This window comes from Prionailurus viverrinus, chromosome A2 (assembly GCF_022837055.1).
Source record: "Prionailurus viverrinus isolate Anna chromosome A2, UM_Priviv_1.0, whole genome shotgun sequence".
NCBI lineage: Eukaryota > Metazoa > Chordata > Mammalia > Carnivora > Felidae > Prionailurus > Prionailurus viverrinus.
The window spans coordinates 142,882,299-142,896,240 of record NC_062562.1 but is presented as its reverse complement, the minus strand read 5'-3'; the positions used below and the strand labels follow the sequence as shown (position 1 = coordinate 142,896,240).

The following is a 13,942-nucleotide window of genomic DNA, read 5'->3' as shown; positions in this document are numbered from 1 at the left end:
ATACTTTTTGCTAAAAAGTGTTAAATTACATATTTAATAAAGGGCATCCCAGTGACAAAAAATTCAGTACTCAAAGTACCTAATTGCATGCTGAATATTTCTTTAGCTACTCTCTACTTTGAAATTAATTGTAAAAAATTAACTTACTTTCTAATGGTATTTACCCAGATCAGGAAAAAAATATTATCTGCTTCTCATAGGCTACCTCTTGCTTTCTTGTAGTCCTAATGCACCACCCGTGGGTAATTCCTCATTTTTAGCACTAGAGATCAGTTTATTTCTTTTTAAAACACAGATATACTGCATTTTTTTAAGTTTTTAAACACAGATATACTGCATTTTTTAATGTTTTTCAAAAATTTTGGTGAGATCTATTTTAATGTGGTTGCTGTTCATTCTCTTTTGTATATATTAGTCCGTATGTATTTTGTAGAGATATAGAACACTTCCAGTATTATTGAACTTAGAGGAAAGACTTTGGGGGAAAACAAACAAACAGACATTTACCAGCATGGTTCTTCTGTTTACTAGAAATAGATGGATTCAAGGTGACAACAGCTAGAGAGGTATCACAGGACATCAACACAATCATGGAGCTTGCCAGTCACACAGGGTTTTTGGCTCTCCGCCTGGTACCCAGGCATCTGAGAAGTGACAAGTTAGCTCACTGAATAGTAAAAGGCTGATAGAAGGGGATGCCTGGTGGGTATATTTGTCCTCATAAACTTTCAGCAAAAAAGGATAAAAGAAGAAGATAAAAATAAAGAATAAGAAAATGTGATAAGGGCTTACATAAAAAATGTGGTCCTAAAATTCCAAAGGGTCTGCTCTATTGTTTTTACCTAAGAAAAGGTGTCCATTTACAGAAAGTTTTTGGAATTACCTTTCTTCAGAAACTCTAGTTGAGTAGGAACTATCAAGCTGATGAATGACATTTGTCATTTTATGATTTTCTCCTTAGTAGTGCTAGACTTCAGACTGGGCCAGTTGGAGTTATTGATGATGAACCTCACATAGAAGAGGCAGACAATGAAGTGATTTTAGAAGGGTCATAGTTGAATCTGTGAGTCAGAAAGCAGCCTAACACTGCTAATCTGCCAAACAATTTTTATTTTCACTACAGAGAAACAAAATTCAATGTAAAGATATTATTTGCAAGTGTGCTATATGTTAGGAATGAAGATATATTTACTTTGTGAATGTCAGTATTACTAATGGAATCTTGGCAGAAACTATTTACTCTTTTAGGTTCTGTTTGTAGTCAAGAAATGAAATGTCAATATACTACCCTAATATTTTGGTATAATTGTATTTTAAACTACAAGATACAAAACAAGGGGAAGCAGTCAACGAAAGTAAAATATATCATGGATCTTAAATGGTTCTATCACTGTGTTACTAGGTACTTGAAGCAGAACACTTAAAGGTACGCCAAAAGGGAGCGTTGTGCTCAAACTTAGTGTGTAAGTGCGTATATGCGTGTACTATTGGAAGAATGAAGGTTGTTACAGTGTTTAGGATGTATGCTATTTTTGTTGAGGCATCCAAGTCATCCCAAAGTTTTTATTCTTTGGTTTTGATAATGCCCATATTCTTGGCCTGATTTCTTGAACACTCTTTACCTTCTTTAATGTTGAAAGTAAGTGTATTTTAATTTGTGAAAAAGTAATATTTATAGGGGAAAAGAAATTGGAAAACAACAACTTTTTCCAAGTAGATGTTGGGATCTTGATGGCCAAAACTGATTTAATCTAACATGTGACTTATAGTTTAAAAAGAGAAATTGCTTTTAAATGTTCCCCCTGCCCCTTGATGTACGTGTATGTATGTGTGCGAGTGCTTATGCTTTGGTCCCTTTTCATCCAGTTATCGGCATCCTTATATATTAAACTTGAGTTGTGCCTCAGTTCCATCAATCAGAAAATTCATTGGCATTTTTGTGTAATTCCCTGCTATTACCAGTGACACTTATCCCCAGCCACTACCCTTAGGGATTTTTACCAATTACTCCCTCTCTAATAGAGGCAATTTAAAAATCACTAGAATCTCTAAAATGAAACAGTTGGCTGTTTCAGGCAGCAGTAGATTTGAAGTGGGGTTCTGGGGAGTTTTTCCAGGAATACTATAAACGCCTGGGGCAATGGTCTCACAGATTAACTAGATCACAGCTGGGATTCTGAACAGCTGAAGTGAATGATAATGGACTTTTAGGTCCCTTTGATGTCTGTTACCATTTCCTGTCTTAAGTCTTAGCATTAGAGTATAGATGATTTTTTGTTATAGAAATTATTCTAAGGTAGATTAGCTCCATCAACAAATAATGATTACAATAAAGGAATAGATATGTAATTGATTTTCTCAGGTCAGATACTTTTAAAGATGCCACCACTTTTTTCAAAGCTTGTCATTCTCTCTTAAAACCACCTTTTTGGGGTCTGATGAGAAAGTGTGTGTGTGTGTGTGTGTGTGTGTGTGTGTGTGTGTGTGAGACAGAGCAGTTGGAAGGAAACAGCAGATATGACCCTCAAAATGTTATAAAGTACATTCATGGACCATGTGGATTTTTCTGTATGATCTGGTATATGAACCATGTTTTGAATGTTATGTACGAACTGGGAAAGGATGTGTATTATGCAGCTTAGGTTAACTTTGATAATCATGTTGCTCAACTTTTCTGATTTTTTTCATATTTGAATTAGCAATTAAAGTCTCCTGCCATGGTTGTAGATTTATCCTTTATTTCTTCTAGGTTTCTCAATATTGATTATATACATTTTAAGATGATATTGTTAGGTGAATGCAAATTTTAAATTGTTATAGCTTGCTGATGAATTGAACTTTTGATTATTATAAAGTAAATTTCTTTTCCTTTAGAAATCCTTTTTGCCTTACGTTCATTTTTGTCTGATATTAACAGAGGAACAACAGCTTTATTTGGCTAGTGTTAAAATGTGATAGCTTTCCTCCATAAAGACAGTTAGGTGGCCTCAGAGGAGAGGAAGAGAATCAAGATACGAACCAAGGGTTAAGGGTTTATCTCCTAGAAATAAACACACTGTGCCAGAAATGGCAGCGGAAATTATACATCAGCAATAACTATTAAAAGTTGTGAAGTTGAAATATTTTGAAACTATTAATAATCCTAACAGCCATGCTAGAGGAAAATGAAATTAGCTATTATCTGTAAAATAAATAATATATGTAATATAATGAAATGTAATATAATGAAAATAAATTATAATACACAGTAATAATAAAGATGATGTTATTTCTGTTCAATTATGTTTGTGATATTTACACATGTTTAAAATCTTTCATTTCTTACTCGATACAAGTATTCATTTTTGCTCCTACTGTTACCTTGATAATTTCTATTTTTCTTAGAGTTCCCTACATTGTGTATATGTCAGGTCACAAAACAAGGACCTTCCTCTGCCTTCAGCTTTTGATATTGTATTTATGAGGTCTCTCTGTAAAAATGCCAATTAATTGGGTATTTTATATTCTCATAATCTCTGGAGCATTTATTTCTTTAGAAATCATGTCATCGGTTATTCTGTCCTGTGTTTTTTCATTTATATTTTTAGGATTTATGATCAGTATTTCACTTTTGTCCTCTTCTACTTTGTCCATTACATACTGGATTTGCTGCTTTTAGCACTTGTGTTAGAAATTATAGCATGCATAATTTACTTAGTGTGCAAATTTAATCAATATTACTACCCCTTTTAGGAAATGACAGAAAGTTAAGGCAGTTTTACTGTTTATTCTTTTAAGTTATTTTGTTATGTATCTCAATGTTTTCTTTCAATGAATTATTCATTGTTCTTGATCAAGTTGAAAATACCATTTGTTAAGAATAGGATAACTTCTAGGGGCTCCTGCGTGTCTCAATCGGTTAAGTGTCTGACTTTGGCTCAGGTCATGATCTCACATTTCATGGATTTGAGCCCTACATCCGACTCTGTGCTGATAGCTCAGAGCCTGGCGCCTGCTTTGGATGCTGTGTCTCCCTCTCTTTCTGCCCCTTCCCACTCACGCTCTCTCTCTCTCAAAAATATTAAAAAATTAAAAAAGGATAACTTCTACTTACCTTTTTTTGTTTATACAAACAACTTGTTTATATGGAAAAACATACTGAAACAGTTTTCATACATTCTACATCTCATTTATAGGTTTTGTCATATTGTTTGATAATACCCCTGCTTAAAGTCCTAGTGTTTTGTTTGTTATTTCTGCTTATTCTTATTCTATTCTTTTGTTTACAAGGATACTGGTTCTCTTGTATGATGCTGGCTTTCTTTGGGAAATTCTACATAGAGGTTCTTTATGGCTTAAGATGAGGGTCCCACAGAAGGTTTGTCAGGTGCTTAGGGTTCCCAATCTAAATTCACTCTGTAATTTCATTTTTGGCCATAAACTTTTGGAGGCTCAGCTTGTGGTCATAACTTCTCAGGGATTCCAACAAGTCTCCTCACGGGGCCAGAGTAACTCTGTTAGTACCTGGTGGTAGAGAGTAAATGAATTAAAGATACTGCATAAGGAAATGTCCTCAAGACCTATCAGGAACTTGGTTGTAGACACGATAAGTTTGGGATGTCTGTTAGAGTTCCAATGACAGCAGACAAGGAAGCAGCGGGATAGAGTGATGGTTCATAAGAGAGGTAAGGGCTGGCTTGTAGTATTAGGGATGGAAGCAGAATAGGGGTTTTCCCCTCCTATAGTTAAAATAGTTAAAAATCACATCTCGAGGGTGATTTTTTGGTTGTCTAATGATCCTTTACTGGAATATTTTCCTTTGTAGTTCTTAACTAGCTGGGCATTGCACTGCACCACTATTGATGGCATAAGCATGGTGGCCATCAACACTGCAGTGCACAGATTGGGCAGTCCCCAGGATCTCTTTAATGGTTCCAAGCAGTTCTCTGGCTAATGATCAGTGCTGCATCTGTTGAGCAACATGGACAATCTCATCAAAAGTGATATTCCCACTGTGCTTAATGTTTTTCTGCTTCTTTCTGTCTCTTGGTTGTTCCTTGAGGGCTTGATAATCAGGACAGAGGCACAGGTACCACTTCAGTCTGGCCTGTCTGTTCTGAATGGTCAATTTCACTATAATCCTCAGCCCTTTCCAATCACTGGTTGCCTTGGCAATGTCATAACCAACCATTTTTGGAGACAGATCCAGGAGGCTGATCTTCAGGGCCAGGGCAGACATGGCACTGACTTCCCCACCGGTGCACCTCAGGTGTGTGACTTTGGTCTCATTGGGGTCAAGTGTAGGTGGCATGGTAGAGGTGGCTGGTGTTGGATAAACTGGACTCAGGACAATGTGCCTTTGTCTCTTCCAAGCCAAAAGGCAAAAGAGGGATGATTTTCTTAAAAATGATAAATTAGATCATGTAATTCCTTTGTTTCCCAAATGGGTTCTATCAATGATAAAGTACAATCTACGCTCGTTAGTTTGGCTTCAAAGACTTGACATTTTTTAGCCCTCCCCTTCCTATTGACCATATGGTTTTACTGTCCCACTAGTTGATGAAACTGGGTTTACACTTGTCTTTTTCTTGTTCTTGTATCACAGAAAGCTCATTTATATTTTAGTGTCTTTAGACTTGTGTTCTCTTATTTCTCACTATGAGTGAGATTACTCAAATCTTTTTTGGGCTCTAACTTCAGATATTCAGATCAACTAATTTGGGGGGTCTGTCCTCAGCACTTCTGCCCTTCAGAGTTGCCCTGTTGATTATGCTGTTCATAATCAACTGACCAGGAGAGCTGTTGCAGCCAGTGTGCAGGTCTCAGTGCCCCCCTTAAAGGATTTTTGTTGAAATGTCCCATTCTGTAATGTGGTCACCCTTCACCCTTATTTTTCTCAAATTTTTATTTATTTACCATCATTCATGTATTTTTTGCTTTTACCTGCTGCTAGAATATCAGTCTCGTAAAGGTAGATTTCTTTTGTTTACTGATGACTGTTCCAGATACAGAACAGTATCTGAGAGATAGTGGACTCTCAATAAATACTTCTGAAGAATGAGATTTTTGTCTGTCTCAGAGATCTCTGTTTCCAGACGTATTTATACTGCTAAAAATAACTCTCCCACAGTAGCAGTGTGAGCAGCTAGCATGTAGCATCCCCATTCTCTAACAAAAGGAACCAGGGCTTCTGCGTGAAGAAATTGCTGAATTGGAGCAAGGGATACACATGAGGATTGTGAAGCTCTCTTTAGCATCAAAAAGTAAGGAAATGTTTAAAGTTACATTTTTTCACTGTTGCCTTATTGTTTCTGTTAAATTAAGAGTAATGATCATTTTGCAATTTTAAAAACATAACGATCCATATCATTTGGGTTAGAGTAGCTCCATCAGAGATCTAGAGATCTGATGACCGGCAAGATTTTCTGACTGTAAAAATGTGTCAAGAATTATGATTTTTAAAGATTTGATAGTATAGATAAATCATTACATTTCTCTAGAGCATAATTAAAAGTAAATGGATTCTATCTTACCTAAGACTCAGTTTTTCTTTTTTTTTTTAAAGTTTTTTTTTTTAACATTTATTTATTTTTGAGACAGAGAGACAGAGCATGAATGGGGGAGGGTCAGAGAGAGGGAGACACAGAATCTGAAACAGGTTCCAGGCTCTGAGCTGTCAGCACAGAGCCCGACGCGGGACTCGAACTCACGGACCGCGAGATCATGACCTGAGCCGAAGTTGGCCGCTTAACCGACTGAGCCACCCAGGCGCCCCGACTCAGTTTTTCTTAAAACAATGACTTATGAGTATTTTGAATCTATTTTGTAATAAGAAGGGGACAAAGAGGAGCAGTTGGTTTCCAAAGCCGATTAGTGGGAGGTTTCGGTTTTTTTCTTCTCCTTCCACTCTATATTATCTCCTCTAAAGGCAATGAGAATTGTAAAATTTAATTTGTCGCCTTCAGGAAAGAACATGAATGCCAAGAAATAAGTACTACCTGCATCTATAGTCCTGTTTTAGCATATGAATTTGAGAGTCGGGATGCATCCCGAAGAAGTCACATGAACAATAATGGTGATTTAAATTCAGTGTTTCATGCAAAGGCAAACTGACATGCAAGTAATTCCACAAAATAAAATTATAGTATTCACAACTGGCTTAATAATTAGTCTTTCTTTTTACAGTTTTATTTTGGAAATATAAAATTCTCTCACTTAGTCACACAGAATCAAGCAATAACTTTCTTTATAAATTACCATTTTCATGACATACTTGGTCTAGAATATATCCCATTTGTCTAACAACTTCTCTTACTGAAATTCTTCACAGTGGAGAATTGAAGTTGTTGTTTTGGTTTTTTTTTTGGAAAAAAAATCATAAACCTTCTCCCAACATCTAGTATCTTCTGTCCCACCAGCCCCCAAAACAATCCTATTTATTTGTGGTCTTATTGGCTTAAACATTAAAGTAATCACATATGGCATCAAGAAAATGAACTTTTATTTTTAAACAATCTGCTATCTATGCTAACAAATTTACCATTAGATGCAATTCTGATCCAAGTATGGTTGAATAATAGACCAATCCTGAACCTGGGGATAAAGTGTAAATAGTTTTATAAATGGTTCATTGGTTGGATTTTTCATTGCTATTATGGACTCCATGTATGTGCACCAACCCCCACCATCCCCTACAATTTATATGTTGTTGAAACCCTAACACCTGATAGAATGGTCTTAGGAATTGGGGCTTATGGGGTAATTAGGTTAGAAGAAGTTCTGAGTGAAGAGACCCCGTGATGGAATCAATGTCCTTAAAATGAGACTGGCATGCTCTTTTTCAGTCATGTGAGGATACAGTGGCAGGCCACTGTTGTTCACAAACAACTGGGCTTTCACCAGACACAGTATTTGCTGATGCTTTGATCTTGGACATGTCCGCCTGTAGTACAACTCAGGGAAAGGAATGTTTATTGAAGTGACCCAGCCTATGTTATTTTTGTTAAAGCCGTCTGAAGTAAGAAAATATAATATATAATCAATTATAGGAAACTTCTGAAATCTACATAATATTCAGGAAAGTATTCCTGGAAGATGTCAATTCACATGGGAGAGTGGAACAGAAATTTGCAACAATGTGGATGGAGCTAGAGGGTATTACGCTAAGCAAAACAAGTCAGTAAGAGAAACATCTATGATTTCACTCCCATGTGGAATTTGAGAAACACAACAGATGAACATAGGGGAAGGGAAGGAAAAATAAGATAAAAACAGACCGGGGCAAACCATAAGAGACTCTTAAACACAGAGAACAAACTAAGAGTTTCTGGAAGGGAGGTGGGTGGGTGGACAGGTTAAATGGGTGATGGGCATTAAGGAGGACACTTTTTGGGATGAGCTCTAGGTGTCGTATGTAAGAGATGAATCACTGGGCTGTATTCCCGAAGTCATGACAACACTGTATGGTAACTAATTTGAATTTAAATTAAAAAAATTAGAGTATTCTAAAAGTGGAATTTTCAAGAATTTTAAGTGTATAAAGTGGCATGACAAATTTCAGTTACAGTGTAGAGAAAAGCTAATTAAAGAGTTTTGTGAGGAGATTCTCCTTTTGTTCTTAATTCTTCAGATGATTTCATTGGCTACATTCCCACAGTATTCTGGTGACTGACTCCTGAGATAAACTTCACAGGACGAAGTTTTACCCTCTTACCCACTAATAAACTCAAGGGATCAGAATGACCACATGTTGAAAATTATCCTGTTATTTTGCCATCAACTTATTTCCATTGAGCTAGAACCTTGAAGGAAATGTGTTTCAGTTATTTGGGCTATTTCTTCACACATCTCAATGTTTTCTATTAAACTTTTATACTTGACATTACTGTACTCTTTCTAAATAATTGGAAATAGTACTGGGATTTTAATAAATAAGTTTATTTTAAAATGGGTCATGCCTTGTTATAATGAACGACTTTTAGAGTACTCTTTTTGTCAAATGTTACTTAGTTTAGGGGCGCCTGGGTGGCTTAGTTGTTTAAGTGTCCAACTTCACCTCAGGTCATCATCTCATAGTTCATGAGTTTGAGCCCCACATTGGGCTCTGTGCTGACAGCTTGAAGCCTAGAGCCTGCAGCCTGCTTTGGATTCTGTGTCTCCTTCTCTCCCTCCCCCCCCCCCCCCCGCCCCGGCCCCCACTTACACTCTGTCTCTGTCTCTCAAAAATAAATACATTTTAAAAAAATGTTAGTTTGGTAAGGTTTCCGTTGCTTTTGAATTTTCTACGTGTCTTTTAGTCCTTGCCTTCATTTTTCATTTCTCTTATTGAATGTGGAGTTAAAATGAGCTAAAATTCTCAGCCATTTTGGAATCAACATCTATTTCATTGCTTTTCTTGATTAATTGTATCATGACTTTCCTAGGTCTGTCTTTCTCCACTGATATATGTCTTAAAGCAATTCTTATTATGTCTGACTCCTTTTGTTAACTATAATGCATTCCTCTTTGTGGATATGCTAATCTTTTTCCTTAAAGCAGTGACCAATATAACAAAATCATCCTCCCTGTCATCCCAATTAAAATGTGAATTTTTCTTTATTTGAGGAACATTGTAAATTTTCATGGAATGTATTTTTGTCTATTTTGTATTGTTCTAGGAAAGTAGTACAATGCTGTGATTTAACTAGAATTAAATCAATTTGCTTCAAAGCAGTTAGCTCAATTGTACATAATTAGACTTAGTAGTAGTTTTCCTCTGATGTATTTTCACCTTCTTAAAATCTGAAAGAGAAATCAATAAAAATTCATTTTGAAAAGTAACACTGAAAACTGATTATTCTAACAGTTTCCCTGAAAGATTAAAAACAAAGAAGTCATTGTCTATCACCTGGGTTAAAATGGCGCATAAGAAGAATGAGTCCAGATTAATAGTTATTAGGCAAATTATTCAGGGAAACCACATTTTTATGCAGCTAATTATGAAAATTATATTTTCTACCTTGTTAGATTCTCTAGCATTATTATATGTGCACTTAATTTGAAATGCCCTTTATGAATATTAGTAACTGGTCAATGAAAAATAATGGCTTACTTTGACCACTTGGTTTAGATGGTACCTGCCAGTTGTCTATAATGTGATGTTAGTATATATGCCTTTGTTAAGTAGTGCCTCATAAGAAGATATTTTGAGACTGTGTAAATAACTTGTTTCTCCAAAATTCACTGGTTTTAGATTCCATCATTTATTCCTACCTAAATCAATTATTTTTGTGATAGTTACCAAATGGTGACTTTTCTACTTCTGTCATTAAATTTATGTGTAGTAGTTTTAGTCTCACATAGGGAAGGGCTTTCCATTCTGTTATTTATAATAAGTATGCATTATCTTTTATTAAGGCTTTTTCCTCTTTCTCATACTCCATTTCTTAAGATTCTTTCTTGGTACTTCTTACGTGCTAGCTTCTTTAGTTGCCTTCCCTCAGTCACCTTTAACCACAATGATCTACGCTTGGTTCTGAACTCTAGTCCCACAGTCACTACCAACAACGTAGCCCTTGATAATGCCATGCTTTATGTTCACCCTATATTATTTCATTGAGAGACAATGTTCTTACAACTAATCAGAAGTACTGATTCAGCTAACTCATTTGAGAAAGTATCTTCCACTTCTTTCTCCTCTCTCTATAGCTTCTTGCAATTTCCGGTCTATAGAAAGTAGATAATTAATCCTTATATACTTGATTTAAAAGAGTTTGCTTGAAGGATAGACCCAAGCACTAAAGAGGAAATAATAAAATGATGGCTATTGACTATAAAGTTAGTTTCCTTCTCTAATGGTCGGGCCAACCTGGTATTTATGAGACCTCATGCAGTAGGATAGTGGAAGACAAATTTGAAAAAAACTTGTGTATATTATGATTTTCTCCATGCCACTTGTGGATGTTTTTCAGTTACTGACTTAATTATTTCAAAGAAAAACATTATGACAGGGCCATATGGACAAGGCCTTGAAGCCCAAGAAAAGGTTTTGCAATCTACTTTGAATTAATTTAGCTGTGGAAAATAAGTGCCTTTTATTTCATAACTTGAGGCAAGGAACACAATGCAAAGACCTATTAGAGAAGTGAGTCATGTTAAATCAATTTAAGATTGCTTTAAACACATTTTAATGGGTGGAGCAAGAAGATAGCAGACCTTTCTTAAGTGACCAATTAAGTCCATATCCCCAGTCACTTTCTCAGTTTCTTACACTTAGGGTCACTCTACATCTGCCCTAAGCACCCTGGGGCCGGGTAATAGACCACCAAGGACAGGCCCTATGCTTCAGATCCTGCTGGAAATTATTCAAAGTAGATCGTCTTAAACCTGTTTACCCTGCCATGCCAGTTGCTTTCTGAGAAAACCACAATGAAGTTTCTTGCCCATAGGTCATTTCCAACCCCAGTGATTGTGTGGCCCCTCATGGCATTATAATATACTCTCTGTTTTGAGATCTGTGAGTATAATAAACTCTCTTTCCAATGGCTTTCTCTCCTGATCTCTTGGCCTTATACCTAAATAGTAAAGCTTATTAAAACACAAAGGTGAAAGTTAGTTTCAGTCCCTACAGACTACACAATATGCTAGCATATGTAAATTAGTATTTATTAAAGTATAGTTGACTGTAATGTTAATTTCATTACAGTTGTATAACAGTAATTCAGCAACTCTCTACATTAGGCTAAGCTCGCCATAAGTGTAGCTAGTGTCCCCATACGACACTATTATAATACCATTGACTATATTCCCTATGTTGTACCTTTCATCCCTGTAACTTATTGCATAACTGAAAGTCTGTACCTTCCACTCCCCTTCATCCATTTTGCCCATCCCCTCCCCTCCGGCAACCATTAGTTCTCTATATTTATGGGTATGTTTTTGCTTTTTGTTTTGATTCCACACATATGCAAAATTTGATGGTATTTGTTTTTCTCTGGCTTATTTCACTTAGCATAATACTCTGGGTCCATCCATGTTGTGGCAAATGGCAAGATCTCATCCTTCTTATGGTTGCATAATATTCCATTGTGTGTGTGTGTGTGTGTGCATGTGCATATGCACACATGCATGTGCATACATATATGTATATATACCACATCTTCATCTATCAATGGATACAGGTTGCTTCCATATCTTGGCTCTTGTAAATCATGCTGCAATAAATATGGTGCATTTATCTTTTCAAGTTAGAGTTTTGGAGTTTGGGGGGGGGTGAATATCCAGTGGTGGAATTATTGCATTATAAGGTATTTCTATTTTTAGTTTTTGAGGAATCTCCATACTGTTTTCCACAGTGGCTGCACCAGTTTGAATTCCTATCAACAGTGCTCAAAGGTTCCTTTTTCTCCATGTCCTTGCCAACACTTGTTATTTCTTGTCTTTTTGATTGAAGGCATTCTGACAGGTATAAGGTGATATTGCTTTGTGGTTTTGATTTGCATTTCCCTGATTAGTGATCTTGTGCATCTTTTCATGTCATCTATTGGCTATCTACATGTTGTCTTTGCCAAATATCTATTTAGGTCCTTTGCTCATTTTTTTGGTATTGAGTTATATAAGTTCTTTATAGAATTTGGATATTAACCCCTTATCAGATATATGATTTGCAAATATCTTTTCCCACTCGCTAGGTGGCCTTCCCATTTTGTGATTCCATAATTCCATAAACGAGCATTTTATTATGTTGTTCCTGATGCCAAGATGGAAGTACATGCAGACTATTTTGGAAAGACAGTGAAGAGGAATAGCCAATTCATTTTATTAGGGGTGCATGAGTTATCTATTGCTGCATAATCACTCACCCCCAAATCGAATGACTTAAAACAACAATAATTTTACTTATAATACTGCATGTAGTCTGGGTGGCCCTTTTGGTCTGAGCCAAGGCTGATCTTTGCTAACTTGATAATGAGTCTGCAGTCACCTGATAGCAGAAGCTGGTGAGTCGGAGGCAACAAAACACACTTAGCACCCAGATCTTGATTTTTTTAAATACCATTCTTCAGTTTTAAAAAGGCTCCTTGGATAAATCACTAATTCCAGGACTGGGACAGGAAATATACAAGATAGGCCTGAAACATCTTTTAGCCTCACAAAGTGAGAAAGTACTCAAAACACACACACACACACACATACACACACACCAAACAATGGTACCATGCCAGGGGGATATTGGCACTGCCCAAAAAAGTTCCCAGTAATTACAGCTGGAACTATTTGAGCAAAGTAGTATTGGATTATAACCCAGAGTTTAACTATTCATGAGTCCATGTAATCTAAATAAATAATTGAATAAATAAACGTGGGAGAAGAGACAAATTTCCTAGGCTGAAGAATTACAAATAGTTTAAGTAGATATTCTATCCTCGAGGATAGGGGTCATAAGTCCCTATTCTTTCACTGTGTGTTACATATAGTGACTTTCTTCAAAATTGTATGGTATGGTATGGTAAGGGAGAAAAATGAAAGAGGAACTTTACAGTGGAGAAAACTGACAAACACCACCTCAAGTCAAATGACTAAGATTAACGTCAAGGGTAATAACTCATATCAATAATATGTAGCCTTGATGTGATGAGAGTGTATCTTAACCTCTGTGGTCTTCCTAAAATACACTACATTAGTATAATTACAAGAAAAAAATTAAATCCCATTTGAAGGGAATTCTGCAGAACATCTGATGTAACCTTTAAAACTATAAGGTCATCAAAACCAAGAAAAGTCTTAGGACTGACACAGCCAAGAAAAGGCTAAAGAAACATAAAAACTAAATGTAATGTCATATCTTTGGTGGGATGCTGGAACACAAAAAGAACATTAGAAAAAAAATTAAGAAATCTGAATAAAGTATGAACTCTATTTAATAATGTATCAATGTTGGTTTATTAATTGGAGATATGGGAATTCTCTGTACTATCTTTGCAAT

The 13,942-nt window shown here is 36.0% G+C and overlaps 1 pseudogene; it reads right to left on the bottom strand.

Moving 5' to 3' along the window:
- Positions 1 to 4,807: 4,807 nt before the first annotated feature.
- On the bottom strand, positions 4,808 to 5,311 carry LOC125160880 (60S ribosomal protein L12-like; annotated as a pseudogene).
- Between the last annotated feature and the right edge of the window lie 8,631 nt (positions 5,312 to 13,942).